Source organism: Xylocopa sonorina, chromosome 3 (genome assembly GCF_050948175.1).
Source record: "Xylocopa sonorina isolate GNS202 chromosome 3, iyXylSono1_principal, whole genome shotgun sequence".
Classification (NCBI taxonomy): Eukaryota; Metazoa; Arthropoda; class Insecta; order Hymenoptera; family Apidae; genus Xylocopa; species Xylocopa sonorina.
Window position 1 is genome coordinate 6,663,286 of NC_135195.1, and position 17,329 is coordinate 6,680,614.

Below are 17,329 nucleotides of genomic sequence, written 5' to 3' on the forward strand. Positions count from 1 at the left end.
TATTTTCCATCCTTTGCATGCATTGATATAAAATAAAAATTCAAGTACGTACAAGCGATCGTTGCAATTAAGATACAGGAAGCTCTAAAAAAAGGAAGGGTTTCATCGTTGACTTGGTAGACTGTACGAAGAGAGGAACTGGCGGACGTGTCCACCCCGTAAAGGTGGACGGACACACGTCTCGCACGCGGCAATTCTAGCCAGCCCGCGCGTTTCTCACCCCGTGCCATGCTCCTCGACGTAATAACCTCGCGTTTACTCATTGTTTATAGTCTTGCAGGATCGTAAATCGCGCGCTGGTAGTTACCGTTACTGCCTTTGTGCGCGTCCCCGGGAATTCGAATTCCGTCTCCGGTACGATCGGCACAGATCGGTGCATCGTAGGACCGTAGGACAGTCGTCCAGTCTCTCTTCGTATATACGAAGGAAAGGGGGACTACGACGACGACGAGGACGATGACGGTAACGACTCTCTCAGGGGCTCTGCGAGAGTGCCAGGACGCTGCCGCTGCCGAATCGCTGATGGCCTTTTTACATACTATCCCCGTGGTGCATCGTGGAAAAAAAAGTGGCGACGGTTAGCGATGCTGATCGGACATGTCACATAAACTTCGCAGGAACAGAGTGACTCACTCGTGGACGACCCAAGTTACGCTTGGGACGCGATTGGTAGTTGCTTAATTGCGGCTTGATCCTGCGATCGCTCGATCGTGGAAAGAGGGTACAATCGAGATCATCTTGCTTCCTTTGTATATTAACGCTCGAGAATTACGGGAATCGGTTGTTAAATGCTTGCTAAAATGCCAAATATAGATTAGGAACAGGGTGTCTGTAGGCATAATTAAGGTACCAGCAGCGATTAGTTCGGCCATTAAAGAAAACGGAGGAAACGTTATTACCCAGCAGGAATCGGTCGCGTTATCTCCGCGCTCAATTAGACCCGTAAAGAATAGCGTATAGCTCATTGATCCTCTTTGGTTCTGGTCGCGGTCGATCGACCGTACCACCTTTTTCTTGGTACGTTTAGTTGTACTATATTCTTTTATAAAATATCGCAGCGATTTGACATCCCTTTCGAATCTCTGCTACGAGATCACGTCTGTCGATGCGACACAATAGTGACGTTGGTAGATGTAATCTTTTATCAGCGAGAATAATGAACGTATAACATCAAGCGAGAAATAGTTACATTTATCCCTGTCTTAACACGTGGCTTGTCGATCACGTAAAATTATGTTTCTCGCGAACTATTGCTAGATCTTCCGAGTAAGACGATCAAAATTATTTTTATCTTTATTTTTTTAATAATCACTGCTTTCGTTCTCCTTCTTGCAAAGTCGCTCTTCCTTGCAAATACCCTCACTTACAATGCGTTAATAACATTATTCTGTTCCATTTTGTATCGATCAGACGCGAATCGTCGCGTCGACTACGAAATAGTCAATGGTCTAAGTCAATTCTAATGCGATACAATTTATTTTCCCAACCTGCATGCTTGTAGTACAGTGTTCTCAGTCTCGCGAAGAGATTCGTCTTAGACACCGTACGGGCGTAGCGGTTTCGCATACGGAAACGAATTCCGGATATAAGGAACCGGTGTAAATGGGACAATAAGGCGAAGGCCGTCGAGGTCTCCGTGTAACTCTCCCTCGATTCTTCAGATTCCTCCCTCGGTGAATCTACTACGTAGGGTTACGGGAAATCGGGATGCAGGATATCTTCGATCTGATCGTTCACGGATACAGCTGCTGACATTCCCCGTACACGTCCGACGAATAGATATTATCCAGGCCTCGAGAGGATTCCCTGGGCACGTGACTTACGCGCATCACAATAAACCAAGCACTAACCCAGTTGTTAACTGGTTGCTTTACTTTACATCGAACCACTGCCCACAACTGTTACCAATTCGTGACGCGCTATTTCTTAAATGAACCTATATCTATTGCTGTTGAACAATCTGTGCTCGCATTTCATCTCGCATTACCTCGTGAATGGATAATCTGAAGATTTAGGGGATCGTTAAGACTCGTTAAGAATTACTTGGGCACGTGTCACGTTGAACACCGTCGATGGGTCGAAATGGTACCGCGACATCCTACAAGCTGCCGCTGAACCCATTTCTTTGAATTCCCAAGGCGGCCAACGACGACTCCTCGATCGGCACCCGCGGACATTACAAATCATCGTTGTCCAATCACAGGGGGCGAGGAATCAGGTCGAGGCAATTAAGTCGCGATTCCTAGTGGGGGAGGATTTACTGCTGTTTAACCCCCGGCTAACTTCTTCGATAAATAAGCTATACAACCGGGGTGAAAAGGGGGTGGGTGGGCCAGGGGCGGGGAAACACATGGAAACGCGGGGGATGGCGGAGTTTGTTGTCCCAACAGAGGCGATCTGATTGCCCGTTAGTGGAGCCGAGTTAGCGCCAGTTCTGACTTTCACGAGTCCTCTTCTGTTCGAGGGGCAAGAGAGGAAGAGGAAAGGAGATCTCGCCGAGGAGTTGCGCTCGACGAACGCCGGCCTCGTTCCGTTCAAGAGGGGCGAGTGCAAGCTCCTGATTAGTAGCCTTCGTCGGTCCTTGGGAGCGAACAATCGTCGTCTAATTTACCAGCCGATTCGATCTCGCTCGGCCACTTACTCTTCTTCTGCTGCGACTCCCATTCGTTTCTTCCGGCTCCTCATCCACCTCCCTGTATTTTCGTTTCTTTCCTGGCACGTTGATCGCCGTTTCGCAAATCCCACGACCATTCGAATAACCGTCGACGAGTGACGATTCGCTGCTCGCTTGGATACTTCTTCCCGATTAACGTATCGGACAATCGATTCTTATCCGTTCTGTCGAGACGCGTTCGAACGGTTAAGAAATCTTCATATTACGCGACGCATTGAAAAATTGCACGCAAGCGTGACAATTTGGAAAGACTAATAGTGTCCGATAAATCGATTCGTTCATGGTAATTAATCAAGCAGTGTTAGACAATTTTTTTGTCGATCGCCGTTTACCTTCCAGTGTTTTCGTTTTGCCTCGATTCTATAGGGACCCGGTTCCCCGAGGTGCATTACTTAATTGCTTTCACGATGATCTTCCGGAAGACTGAGTACTCGAAGGATCGTTATTCTTCTCTTGAGAGGGATTGTATTCTTTGTTAGAAACACGTACCGCGCGCGTAACGGTGCACAGCTGACTGTATTAAAAAAAGTTCGCTACCAGTAAAAACGTTCCTGTCCTCTCTATCCGACATCCTCCTCTTCCTCTTACTGCGCCAAGGTACCGCGCGCAGTCGAACCCTTCGGTCACCGATTCGATATGGCGATCGAGCTTCTACACTGTTTCATCGTTTCCCCAGTGCTCGTTACACGCAACTATAAAGGGTCGTCGATAACGTGGAAAAACAGGACGTGGCACGAAACGTGCGATCTTCGTCGAACTCCTCGGATCGGAAGCTGAAATATGTCTGAAGCAGTAAATCCTATCGCATCCCGTCCGGGCCTGCCCACCCACCTCCCTCGCCCTCTATGCCTCGCTGAGATCGTATAACTGTACGAAAGAGGGTTGACGCGAGAAAGGGCCAGGGTTCAGCGCGCAGAAGGCCCTAAACTTGTACGTCGGTCTTCAGACGGATTTAATATGCTGGCAGTCGCCCCGACTCGAAAATCGTGTAATTCATAAGGGCCAGAACCGTTCGATGGAGTGGCTGACGGCCTCGGAAAACTGGATAAAAAGGCCGCGTTCCCTCGTCCCACCTTGTCGCAGTTTCCATCGCGCTCTTTCAGTTTATGCCGCGCGGCCTTAATTTATGTGCAAAGTTATAATTCACCTCATTTTCAGCCTCCTCTTCTTATACATCTTCCTATTACCATAACTCTATCCATCGCGACGTACGTTCCCTATTATTTAAAACGTATCCATTACGCGTTACATGACAACTTAAAACCCTTCTCCGTCCAAAGGATTCACTTTGGTGATTTCAGAGAACTGAGATTCCTCGAATTTCCGCCGAATCCGGACACTTATACACCGATCCACCACGGAATCTATTACATCACCGTTTGTCAGATCGTGGAAAGGATCTCGCACGACGCTCCGAAATACCTTACCACCGCTAATACTCCGCGCGACGAGCACCTCGCGACGGGTCTGAACAACCCTCGGCGCGATCTTCACCGGTAATCCACGGCCGGGTCAGTCCTGACACTTTCCATGAACTTGTTCAAGTACGTACGGCAGGTGTAGTGGCTCGGACAAAAGAGCAATACGCTTCGAACGACCCTGATAGCGTATTGTCACTTGTCGGGCGCAGCGTGTATTGTCCTCGCCATGGAGGTCCACTTGATCACGATCCACCGGCACTCGAGGCTCGCTCGTGTACCAGATAAGATGTCGATTGAAATTTATGCAGTCCTCCGCCCCGCCGCCCCGGACGAACCTATCGCCAGCACAAATCGCTGGTCGTATTGTTTCCGACCGAATCTCTCGGATCGGGCCTCGGAGTGTCGACACAACTCGGGGCGAGCCGCGATCAAAACGATTTGCAATTCCTTCGACCGCGACGCGTTGTATCCGGCTGGCTGGGGGGCTCGACGAGATGCTCCCGATTCCTCGCGACGCCTGGTGTGTTCCAAGTTTCACGAGATCGGAAGATTCGCTCGTTTCCTTCTTAAACTGAGGGCAGTTTTAAATTGTTTCGACCGAGGGATTTTTTAATTTTCTTCCTTGGTACATCGCAAGTATCTTATTCGACAAGATACATCGAGCTTCCTTCGTATCTCGCAACTCTTCGTCTGTTCGCGTGATCGCGAAAATTAGTCTCGATTCAGAGCCTCGCGGATTCGCGGGCAAATAAATTCTTCCGACGATCGTCCCTATCGAGGTCTCGGTAAACGATCCGATTTCGGGGGGGGAGGCGAAGTTATTCAACAGAGGTAGAAAGTGGCTCGATAACGATTTACGTCGGGTGCGCGCTCTCTTGCTCACGAGCGATCGATCAAAAAATAAGGAGGAACGCGCCGGAAAGACCGTGGTGAGACGAGGAGGAGAGAAGCCTCGGTGCTCGCGTCGCATCGAGAAAGGGAAAAGGAAGGAGTAACGAGAAGTGTCGAGGAGGAGGACGGTCGAAGGTAGATGGGGGAGGAATGGGGGTTGCCGGCGCCTCCTTTTCTTTCCTTTCTTCCACATCCCCGAGGAGTAACTAACTGAACGAGAGCCGGGATAGAGGGTGTTAAGGTAATGCCCCATTAGTATGTGGCCCCCGTAGTAGCGCCGTAACACCACCGCACAGTGGTCAAACCGTGGTTTGTCTCATCCTGGTGTGTCCCCCCTTGGTGTCCCCGAGAAACGTCCATGTGCATCCGTCACATACACCCGATCGTCGACTTACACGCATACGTGTACGTGCCCCGCGTATGCGACTGCCGTACGAGAACGAGACCTGTCAATAGCCGGCTTGTTACCGCGACAATGATCGGCTTAACCAACGGGAAAGATCCACCCAGACGTACTGGATTTTAGGAACGGGAGGACTACCGGATAGCGTGTCAACATCGTTTCCCTTCACGGCGCATCGTCAACCGCGAGGTTACGTCTTTGGTCATCTTCTGATTCGAATCGTCACCTCGACGAAATTAAGAGTAATCGTGAATATCGAAATCGCGATTTTTTTTAATGGCCAAATCTGTGACAATTGTCCTAAGACAGTGTACTCGCAATTTTTAATCACCGTTGATCGTAAATGTCTCGAATAATTCTTTAATCGCGAGAGGCTTGATATACTATGTTACCCCCAACGAAAGTATCATTGTGTTACCACCAGCAAATGCTGCCTCGGGTTACGTCAAATTATTTTTCCACCGTGCAATTTTGTTTACCAGCTACCAAGCGCCGATAGGAACAATGTAACTGTAGACGTACACGTACCGCAGAATCACAGACGCATCGTGCGATCATTATTTTCTGGGAGTTGACGGGGATTATATTCTAAGTCCATGGGTCACATGAGACGTGTGCGTGACAAAAACGTAGGCCGGTTATCGTTCAGATATCGTTCGGCTACCGTGAAACCGCGGTTGCCCTCTTTGTCGCTCTCCTTCTGAGAATCCTGCGGATATAAGTGTGTCTATACATATATACCAAATGTTTCGAATTTCTGCGCATGACTTGTAAAAACTAATACTTTTACTAAAATTAAAACGATTGAAATCGAGTTTTTGGTATCCGGTGTTTAATTGAAACACATCGTTTCAATGTCTTTACTTTTCTTTGAATAGTAACGAAACATTCTCAACTTTTAGCTTTCGATAAATATTTTTACAATAATAATGAAACATATAAAAAAATGAAATTATTAAGAAAAGTATCCTGCCAATCATGGCGAGTTCTTCAAGTGCCTAGCCACTTATCTCAGTTCGGCAATAAGGATGCAAGTCACCCAACCCCGAGCCGTAGGAAGACGTTGATGTGAATTAATGGCGGCTTAAGTCATAGTTAGTGCCCAAGTGTTGCGCTTACAGGGGGTGCCGGTTGCGCAGTATTAATTAACGCGACCCCAAAATCTCTTCTTAACCCCTGAACTCCCGTCTAATCGGCACTGTATCATGTTGATGCCCCGGTAAAAGGGGAACGAGGGGTTCGCTGGGTGATTCTCGAACGAATACCCCATAAATATTATCTGTTCCGGCTCCGATCTAAATATGAGCGTCTGGTATGCAACGATAGCCGATTAAAAAGTTCTATTTAAATTCTTATGAGCCTCGTTGCTCCTTCGACACCGTGCGTTTCCTTGATCTCCTTTTAATTACCATCGAATTTTCATCGAAAAGCTAATCGTACGTTCGCGAGGATTATTTCATCGTCATTTAATACCTTTAACTTCGAAACCTAAGATACTTTCGCGCGGTTTCCACCATTTTTTTCCCCCCCATCGATTCGAAAAATCTGTAACACTCGAGAAACATTAGATCACGGGAAATCCCATTTGCCGCGCGGAAACTTTATTTCAGACGAGAAAGTTTCTTCCAGAGCGGCGAGTAGTATAAGTAAATCATGGATCCGAGAATTTTCTCGGGGAAGACGAATGGGATCGTCGAGGTGGTGCGACGGCCCCGGTCCAGGGGAATCTCAGGTAGGGAAATGGAATTGAACGGGTTCGCGCGAGGTGTCGCCGGTAAAAAGCGAAATTTATAATCCGTAAAAACAATTATAGAGATGGCAGACGAAGAGTCTCGCCCCGTTGCCAGCAAAAACGACCAATATCCGCCGTTTGATTTATACGCCCGTGGTGTCCGCGGCCTGCCAACCGTACAGGGACCGTCGATATTAAATAGAATATTAAAGATTTACCGGGAGACAACAGCGAGAAACTTCGATTCCTCCCCTGTTCCCCACCGAAACGTCGTTTCGTATCCTCGCAGGCAGGAATGTTACGTCCTGTGCGCGTGTATGTACATCGTGCGCGTCCACGTTTGTATAAATACCGAGGCACTTGCACATCGTGGAAGGGAAAGGAACGTTCGAGGACCTCGGGGGTGAGTTTGCGCCGGCTATTTCAATAAACTGACCGCCATAAATCGTATGCGCTACGTACCTACGCGTATGCACGCGTGTATGCATGTGTCGCCAGTTGTACCTACCCTGGAACGGGTTTTGGACCTAGTAAAATGTTTGTGCGATGTTTTACGCAGACTGCGGAGGGTAATCCGCTGTTACGCGTGGTTTTTGGAAAGAATTTCATTTTATACGGTTGAACTGAGTTAGATGTAATACCCGTTCGATTTAAATACCATTGGTTTGATAGTCTTATGACACTCTCGATGGAATCTGAACAGCGGTGGATTTTTGTAGTAAGCTAGCTAGGTTTCGATAATGGAAATTGTTTCCTTGGCCACTAAAAACTTATTCTTTTACTAATTTTTAGTTTTACAAGAAATATGGTACGGACAGTAACTTGGTTCGGCCTTAGATGGCACATTTCTAAATCCACCTCTTGATCACCGTTTCATTTGATGTTTGCGTACCGCCGATAGCCTGTGCCTATGGCAAGTGTCGTTTGCATTTATACAGTTAGCGTTTTTTACACCTCCAGTCCTCGTTTCAGCGTCTTTTCCCGTCCGAGCGAAGCCCCTTTGCGGTCAAGTAATAAAATTGGACTGCGGGCAGTTTCGGCCAGCCGGGGCGAACGCCTTATTGCATGTAAAACATTTATGTCCCGTGGATATTGGCGAACTCGTACGTGCCGCATTCGACTCCCGCGTACATCTTCCTGTGATTCCTGGGATAAGAATATCGCATGTATATCTCAGTTGCGCGCCACGTATTCGCGAGCGGTTCCCCCGACATTTCTGTCAACTCTACGATCGTCGTCTAATTTCATTTTACAACGTATTAAATCGTCGTTCAGCCGTGCGTAAAATGGCATCCGTCGATTATCATTCGACCCACCTAACGTCTCGATAAAATAATTCAAATCCACGCGCAACCGGAACCGCCTCGCTCGTTTTCTAAAACGTTTCACTTTTTTTCCCAGCGACGCTGGTGTAACGTTCAGGAAGGAAGAACTATAAATTCAGCCGGTAAACGGGCAGAGGGTGCGTTACGCGGGATTATAACGAACGGTTTGACAGCACCGCGGAACGCAACGCGGACCGTCAACGTGACGTTCAACAGTTGTATCGCGTTTCGAGAAGCGCGACATTAATAACGCGTCGTACGGGACGTGACGGGGTAACAGAGGCCGGTTCGCTCCGTGACGAGCGTATTAGCCTCGTTAACGGTGGCCACGGTGTTTCTCTGATTCTTCCTTTTCCACGCTGCGCAACCCCCGAGCCTATTGCTTTCGACCCTCTCTGGTTACGCACCGTGACATAATTCGCACGCGTGGTGTCCCGCGTTTTCCGTGCACGCGTGCAACGTCATCCGTGCAATTGAATTTCTCCGTGCGATGTGTTCAACGCGGTAAAATGGTTTCTGTTTCTGCAAAGTAACGATGTGATAGAAAAAATAATAAATAAATGACAACATGGTAACTTGCGAACGGAGTTAATTGAGTTACGTCCACGTCGACAATTAATTTTCACGATTCTTGTATCACGTTTGAGAGATACTTCGACTTAAGACACTTTGCGCGACGAGTTGTAAGTGCTTTCGGATCCACATATGTTTTTTGAAGCGTTAACCAGGGCCAACTTGGAAGTAGCCTCCCTTTGAGATTGCTAGTTTGGTTCATCGCTCATTTATATTGTACGTAGCTACTGCTACAAGATCGTGGTCATAGCGCGCGTTTACCCCTCGAATGCTCCCATCGAATTTACACGGTTGAAAATTCGATTCAGTTTAGAGTCAGGTCCCCCATCACTGACAGCGCGTCGCGATACACGCTCGGGGACCATTTAAATCCCCTTCACTGTCTATTTTAAACAATTCGCTGCCCTTGCAAACAGCCCACCCCTATCGAACGGTGATAAATCACGGGAAATCGGTGGAAAATATTTTTAACCCACTTTCCGTAAATTCTCTTCCTGCGTTCTGCGTTACAATTAAATTAATTGAATTAATCGATGGACTAATCCAACTTATTGTTTCATAATACAACCGGTAGTCAATGGAAGATAAAAGTATCTAGTCGCGAATACAATTACAATGTCACATTGCAAACGGAAGAACGATTTCTCGCTATCTCTGATACGATCGTGCAGGTTTTAACGCGCAAGGGTGACGGCGGATGCGGATGAACGGGTCGCGTTCCAGGTCGAAGCGATTTCAAGCTAGAACAACAAGAAGGAATGTAACGACCAGCTGGCCTGCCACACAGAGTGTCAAGTATGATCCAATTGAAGATGACCCTAGCCTACCTGGCGTCACTATTGGCATAATAGAAATAAGTAGCCGAGGGGCTAGTATCCGATACTATCCAGAGTTGCGACCACACGGTGGGGCTTCGATTCTGTGGTACAAGCGCGAAGGTGGTAGGGTCCCACCTTCTCCCTGCCCCCGCGTTCCGCGTTGTGTGGCTTCCACGCTCGACTCAATCTGCGCCTACTTAACCTTATTTACCCGGTTGCAAATTCCTGAATCTATCTCGAATGAGCGGGGCCCGACTTGAAGGCCAGTCCAAGATTTCGACCGCCGCGGGGAGAAAAAAGGGGAGAAAGGGCTCTCAGAATGTATCGCTCCGTGGACCGATCGCTCTGGACCAGTAAATTTCTCTTTATGGCTCGAATCTCTGACATCATCGACACCCATAAAACGCCTAGGGCATCCTTCTTCTCCCGATCAACTTCCTCCTTGATGCGTCCTGTTCCATCGAAGCTACTCTCGCCTTCCATTCGTCCGACGACTGTCGTCCTTCCTCCAGTTTGTCCCGATTTTCCGTGCCCTGTCGGGAAACAAGATTAAAAGCGTATACTTAAAGACCACGCTCGGATCAATGAAAGATGATGCGAGGAGTTGCCGTTGGCTCAACGTTTCAGCTATCTCTCATAAGTTATGTCCGAACTGCGCGCCTTTAAGCGTTTTAATGATCGCGTTGTACCCAAACTGTTACGTTTTTATGACGCGCTATCTTTCCGTAGCCCTGGTACGCAAAGTGTGCTCGTGCCGTTTCATTAAATGTGGATAAAACGACGGGAACGAAAGAGGAAGAACGTATAACGTTTCGTTTGATATTTCGCGGCTGCACTTCCTGCCAGGGGATATTTATCGTGACGCAGATACGGTAGCGTATGAATCAAACTGGACTCGAATGTTGGAATAATATATCGCGCGTAATGGGAACGTGGCTGGGTCGGAAATTTGGATTTTAAGAATTTCGAACTCAACGGAGAAGTCTGACGATCTGGTGTGCTGCGAAATTCAATTGGCCGAACTTTGAACATAGCGCGCTTCCGCTATGGAATACATATTCCGGGTAAATATCATAAGTTTCGGAGAAGGATTTTATCGCGGGAAGTGAATTTCGGAAAGTTCCTCCAACTTTACACGAATCGAGCTTTCGAACTCCTCTGATATTTACTTTGACTTTAATTAATTACAAATATGTTATGTTACATCGTTACAATGATTTTTAAGATTACTTTACGCGAACGATAAACGTTCTCGTGTGCGAAACGGCAATCTCTACGAATTAGTTTTTTTAATTCCCTTCGAGTCGAATGTTTATCATAGACACCATGAATCCTCGGTATCAAAGGTGAATTAGAGAAAAGCAAAACGGTCAGTGGGATAGGTTTGGACTTGTGCCAGACGGAGGCAAAGAAAAAGACCGTCTCCGTTTCCCTTTCAGTAGAGTACGGTATCTGATATGCGCTATCTTTATGGTCGCCTACATATATGTAACTTATGTACGCGAAGATCCCCCGTACAGGGGGTGCCCGATGCGTGCACGCATGCTTACACACCGCTATCGGATCATTTCGATATTGAATCCCATTGATATATCCCGAACTAGGAGCCCGCCCGTTATTATTCCACCTCGTCTAACCACGGCTGCCTCGTACATCCACTTTCCGCAGTCTCCTTCGTCTCGATCCTCTCAGGACTCATAATGTCCCTCGCTTTATCCTTTAATGTAAAATCCTCGAATACCTTGACATTTCGATGGGATTAGTTAGAGCGGAAAGTGATGCACGCATCTCACGTTTATACGTTTACGCGAGTCTTCGTTCTATTTCATTCAAGATCATTGAAAAATGATCGACTGCCACTACCGTGTCTGAAAATTTTTGTATAAAACGAGGAATACTAGATTTCCTTCTAACCGCGTCTCACGATCGCCTCTCGAACCCGTCTCAAGGCGAGGATATCTACGTCTCAACCTTCCTACATCGATCCACGAGTGGCCATCCGTCTGATCGGTCAGAGGACAAGTGCATAATTCCGTTAAACGTAAATCGCTCGATAATCTCTCCCACCGCGGTAACATCGAATTGGCCGGATCGGTATGGTCCAGTTGCGAACGACAGGGAATCGCGCGGCTCGTCATTCCTATGCTAATGAGACTGTTCCTCCGGCACAGTCCGAATCGGCAGTTCGTAGATCGCAGCCGGCACCGGTCAGTTTCTTCTCTCCCACTTTCTTTCTCCCTCGTTCCCGGTGTCCTTCGAGGGGGTGGTCGGTGCGGCGATCGCGCAATAATACTAAAAAGATAAAACCTTGGGGAGGGAAGGGGCAAAAGAGGGTGTCCACCCTTCGAGGAACACGGTCGGCTATTGCTTCGAGGCTAGGTGGCCCATAAGCTACCGACCTTACGTAGATAGACATAGGGGTCCACCTCTGTCTCTCTTTCTCTCTCTCGTTCCGTACCCTCCTTTCGTTCACCTTCTTTCTTACACTCCAGTTCTATCCGTTCTTCTTTCACTGGCCGACATATACAGACGAGGGTCGTGCATGCACACGCGGCCGTCCACAATGGCCCAGCCACGACCCCGTGGCGAGGTTTGTGTGTTGCGCTAATAATGGGCGGGCGAGCCGATCAGCAAGTTGACCGTGACTAGATAAAAAATACTGCCTGACAGTCCAGCCAACCCTCTCTTTCTTTCTTCCTCCTTCGACCCGACCCTTACCGACCCTACCCTCTCTGATACGCGTACCGCGCGTGGTGGCGGCCGACAAACTACTTCTCGAGCTAGGCGTTGTCATGCTAATCGAGTGCAAGTCCACGGGACGCTGGACAGCCTCTGCAGGGTAGTTTACGCGGGATCGTTCGAAGAAGCGCGGGAGCATCCCACTCGTAAATTCTGGCGACGATCAACGGGGGTTGGTATCGCTGTCGAAGGATGCGTTACAGTTCTGGAGTTACAGTCTTTCGGATTCTGATCTGAATTCGCGGAACGGTGTAGCGGGTTTCGAGTATCACAAGGTGTTCCACGCGAAGCTAATTAAAAAGTTATGTACAGTCTCGTTCGTGAAATTTTTTAAGAAAGTAAAGCAACGAGCTATCTGATCGCAGGCATGCACGGAAGCTTGATTAATGGGTGATCCGTATCGACAGTCGTAAGGTACCGCGAACAAATGGGCTGGCTCGCGCCGAAGTTGTGTAGGGCTTGACTTATGAATTCTTCTGGAGGATGGACGATGGGCAGCCGCCTAGCTATATAATAAAATAAACTGTCAGCAGCAGCTCGCATAAAAATGCTAAAGAGCTCCGTGGTCCATATTGTCCCTGCGTGTGCCCTGCAGATGTTCCACAGCTTCTGCCGTTTTGGTCTCATCGTTTCGGCGATTTTTTTTAAACTGTATATCATTACGATCTACGAATCTTTAATTGATATGTTTGCCTTTTGTTCGGTTCGTTTAAAATTATAGAAGAACTGCGAATAATCTTTCTATCCTCTTGCAATATTTATTCAGAATTCTCTTGCTTCGCCTTAGTCGCTTCTGTTGTGCAAGCTTGGACAGTGGCTGACCATTTGGCGTCTATCGATGTGATGAATGCATGGGAGATAGATTCCTATCTTTCTCTTCTCGTTCCTCTAAATCATTGCCGAGACATTTAACCCTCGGACGGTTAAAATTGTGGGTGAATCTCTCTAACCGGGAGCATGCATGGAATGCCCGCGAACCAATTAGATTGCAATCTCCAGCTACGATAATCTACTAAACAAAACGAAGGTACACGCGCATCGCTATATTCACGCTTGTTACAATTTTTAATGTATCCATATTTTTCTGAAAACTTGGCTTACGGTACTATACGATATACAGCTACAAGAACACATTTTCCCACCCCTTCAGTTGCTCCAGACTTCCCGCTCGAATTTTTATTTACAGTTTCCATTTTACCAGCACAAAACGCATGCATTCCATCCCAATTGCTTATATCCACGAGTTCTACGAGAAAACGTAACTGTCCATAGTGGTAGGCAGGCGTGAGTCCCTCCACGGAGGTCTACGACACGTGCTGCCCGGATAGACCCCCGGGAAACGTAACCACCCCGGCCTCAGGACCACCCTCGTGTGTTTACAGAACGCGCGGTTTCACTAGGAGGCCGTGGAATCGCGGAAAAAGACGCGCGGAGTGACTTCGACGTGACGCACCGCGCGAAAGAGGGCGAAAGGTGGTGTCCTCTCGGAAGGTGGTGGAGGACGAAGGGTGGAAGGGGCACGCCGTTGGCACGATGATAATAATAACTGGCCATTGGGGGTGTGCGAGGGTCGAAGGTTGTATCGTGGGTAGGCGGGGCCACCGGTGGCAGGCGCTTCGATTCCACCGAGGAGTACGAGGCCGACCCTACAACTGGATAGGTATTCCCCGTGCCATGGGGACCTCATGGAGAGCGACGGCGCGAGAACTGCTACCCCCTGGTCACCACCCCCCGGACCACCCTACCGTCCCGGCGAGCAACGTGTTCGAGGCGCCTTTTCGCGAGAATATGCTCGTGCCACGATTTCAAATTTCGCTCGTTCGACGCCGAATTACTGCGACGCCTTTCCATGACACGAGGTCCTACCTTTGATCGGTAGCGCGGCTGCAAATCTGGGGCGAACCGGGATCGGTATTTGTAGCTCGATGGTTTTACGAGTGCACGGAGCTTTGCGTGCGATTTTCACGACTGCATCGCTTCTCTCGCGTTGCTGCTGTCGTACTTCTACGAGGCTTCGGATAATTTTCAATCCAGAGAAAATGATTCATCGATGTAAATTCGTCCTGGTTGAAATGTTAAGAAGAAGTTTATAGAAAGTACGTTCCATCGTGGTAGATGTGAGATAGAGGTAGATACGCGACGCTTAACCGCGATACACGCAGCCACGGGTTGTACCCACTCATCGCAAGGGTGACGGTTAACGAGATCATCTGGCGGATCGCACGCGCCTCCAGGGGGGTCTTAAAACCGTTAACGATATCACTCGTCAATCACGCTGATGACTGGCGAACTGATGCGCACGGAGGCAAAGGAGGCAGGAAGGAAGGAAGGAGTTGCACGGCGTAATGCCGGAAAACACGATCAAATCTGCCTTTAGCGAAACGCGCCGCGCAACGGGCCGAGTCCTCCCTGGCTCTGTGACTCGCATGAACGACCGTGAATCGAATCGTCGTCTGCCACGACGATAAAAGTAATTCCATTTGACCGGACGGGGAGGAACTTTCGCATTGCATCCCCGCGTGCCTGTGGCACGAAGTTCAACGAGACTCAAGGGTTGAAAATCGATGCCCGGGTACAGTTTTTACTTTTTTTTATAAATTACACCCTGTAGTTATTTGTTTCCTTCCTTGATATTTCTCGTGTCTTTAATTGAGTTAATTCGAAACACATTCCGTGAGACTTCTATACTATAAAAGTAGTATAAAACAACCTGTAATCAAACTACAAGTCCTGCTCTATCAGATAAAGGGGTCGTTACATTTTATAATTTGTTATTTATTTTTCTGGAAATTGTGTAATGTCTCTTTATTTATCATTCGAATACGATAATTAGTTGAAACCTGTACTCTACCAACCTAAAACCATAGCGACGAAGAATTCATAATTCTTTCAGAATTCCGCCGTTGGGTGACTTTCAGCGGGGGCGTCATCAACGTCACCCCGAGCAATTGAAGTCTCGCCCCTCGTTCTCTCTGGTAGCCGCAACCAGCATCGCCCCGGTGTGTTCCTCTTAACAGGAACGGGGAAAAACGAGTGCCGGCACCCCGTAGCTGTTTGACTTAATTTTATGAGGGGTCGCTCGGGACATCGAGGGCGGTACAGTCGCCACCCCTACCCGTCGTGCTCCGCCGACGACAGTTGGCCGGGGTTGGAATTCACCGCGCGGAGGCTTAGCGGATAAAAATTATCCGTTTAAAGTCGAGAAGCGCTATAAAAGTGTAGTTAAGCTAGCGCCTCGAAAACGGGCCACCTATTACCACCATCCTCGCTCCTCGTCCGCCAACCGCCCTATAATAAGTATAATTGGTAAGTAGGGTTGGCCTCGCTTCGAGATTCGAGAAATTAAACAGTGCAACTCCGTCTCTCTGCTTACTTTTCTTTAAACCATGGTTCGAATCTTATTTAAAACTCAATAGCTACGCATATGTGTAATTTAAAGGCGCGTAAAAGGGTTCGAAAAAAGCAATCAGAACTGCGAAACGCGTTACTAATCGGGAACGATTGGAAAGAGCGAAAGTGTTATCGGTTACCACGAAGGATAAATTTCCAACCGCTCGTGGAATTGAAAGAAATTTCGAGAAAAGACGGATGGTAACGGGAGAGGAGAAATGCGAGGAAAGCCATGAAGCTTTTGACTACCGTCGTCAAACGTTACCTTTCCTCCGGTGAAAAGGAAAAAGAGGAACGTACGAATGTGGCACACGCGTCCGATCGGGTCTCTGTATGCGTGGAAAAAAACACCTAATATTTATGGGCCAGCTGATCGGTCTCTGGTCTCCACTCGGAGATCGGATCTCCCTAAATCACCGTTCGTATACGCCTAGGAAGGAACTAGTCGTTCCCTCGTCCCCTTTACGGGCGGAAGACGGCCGTAAGGTCCAGCGTATGCTTCACGCAACGACCAAGGACGAGGAATAAAGGGAAAAATATCGATCAGAGAAGGAGAGAGGCGAAGGATATTTGTTGTTTGTTCTGTTCTTTAGAGACGATACAATTTGCTGCGAGAACGGTGTTTCAGGTTGATTCTGTACAATTTGGTTCTACTTCACCGAGACTCAAACTACCGGTAGCGTTGGAAAGCGTTAAAATTGTTTAAAGTAATATACGAAGGAATTTGTAAAAAGATTTAAATATTTATCGAACAGGAGTAACAGATAAGATCAACGAAGGCTGATCGTTCTGTTGAAGTGTAATCAACGTTTAAAGATAGAAGAAGCGCAAAGTATTCCGGAGCACGGCTCGCAGTGGTGTATACGCGGTCATCTAGTAGGTGGAAGAAGGGTGGTTTCATCTGATTAGCGAGTATCGATTCTGTTTGACGACCCAACTGTCCGACTGGGTCAGGGTGGCATTCTTCAGGGTCGTTACACTGCTTCCATTAACATAACGTCACGATTTAACCAAAATGAAATAAAAAATGTGGTCGAAGGAAAAACGTTGATCGCAATACTTCGCCTCAAAATATTGCAAGATACTACCAGAATTTTGTAACCCAATCTACAGCTAATTTGTAGCTAACTATTCCTTGAAATTTCGCCAAAAATGTCCCGAAATCAAACACCCATACCAAACAGCGAAATTTATGACTAATGTTACAAATTACCCAATAATTCTGAAAATCAGCATACGCGCAATCGCAATTAGACATCGAGATGATGGTCCACGACGTCTGTGGAATTCGTCACGACCATTCGACATGGTCGATTCCCCGATCGGTCCTCCGCGAGACTGGGTCAAGGTGGCCGTCTTCGTG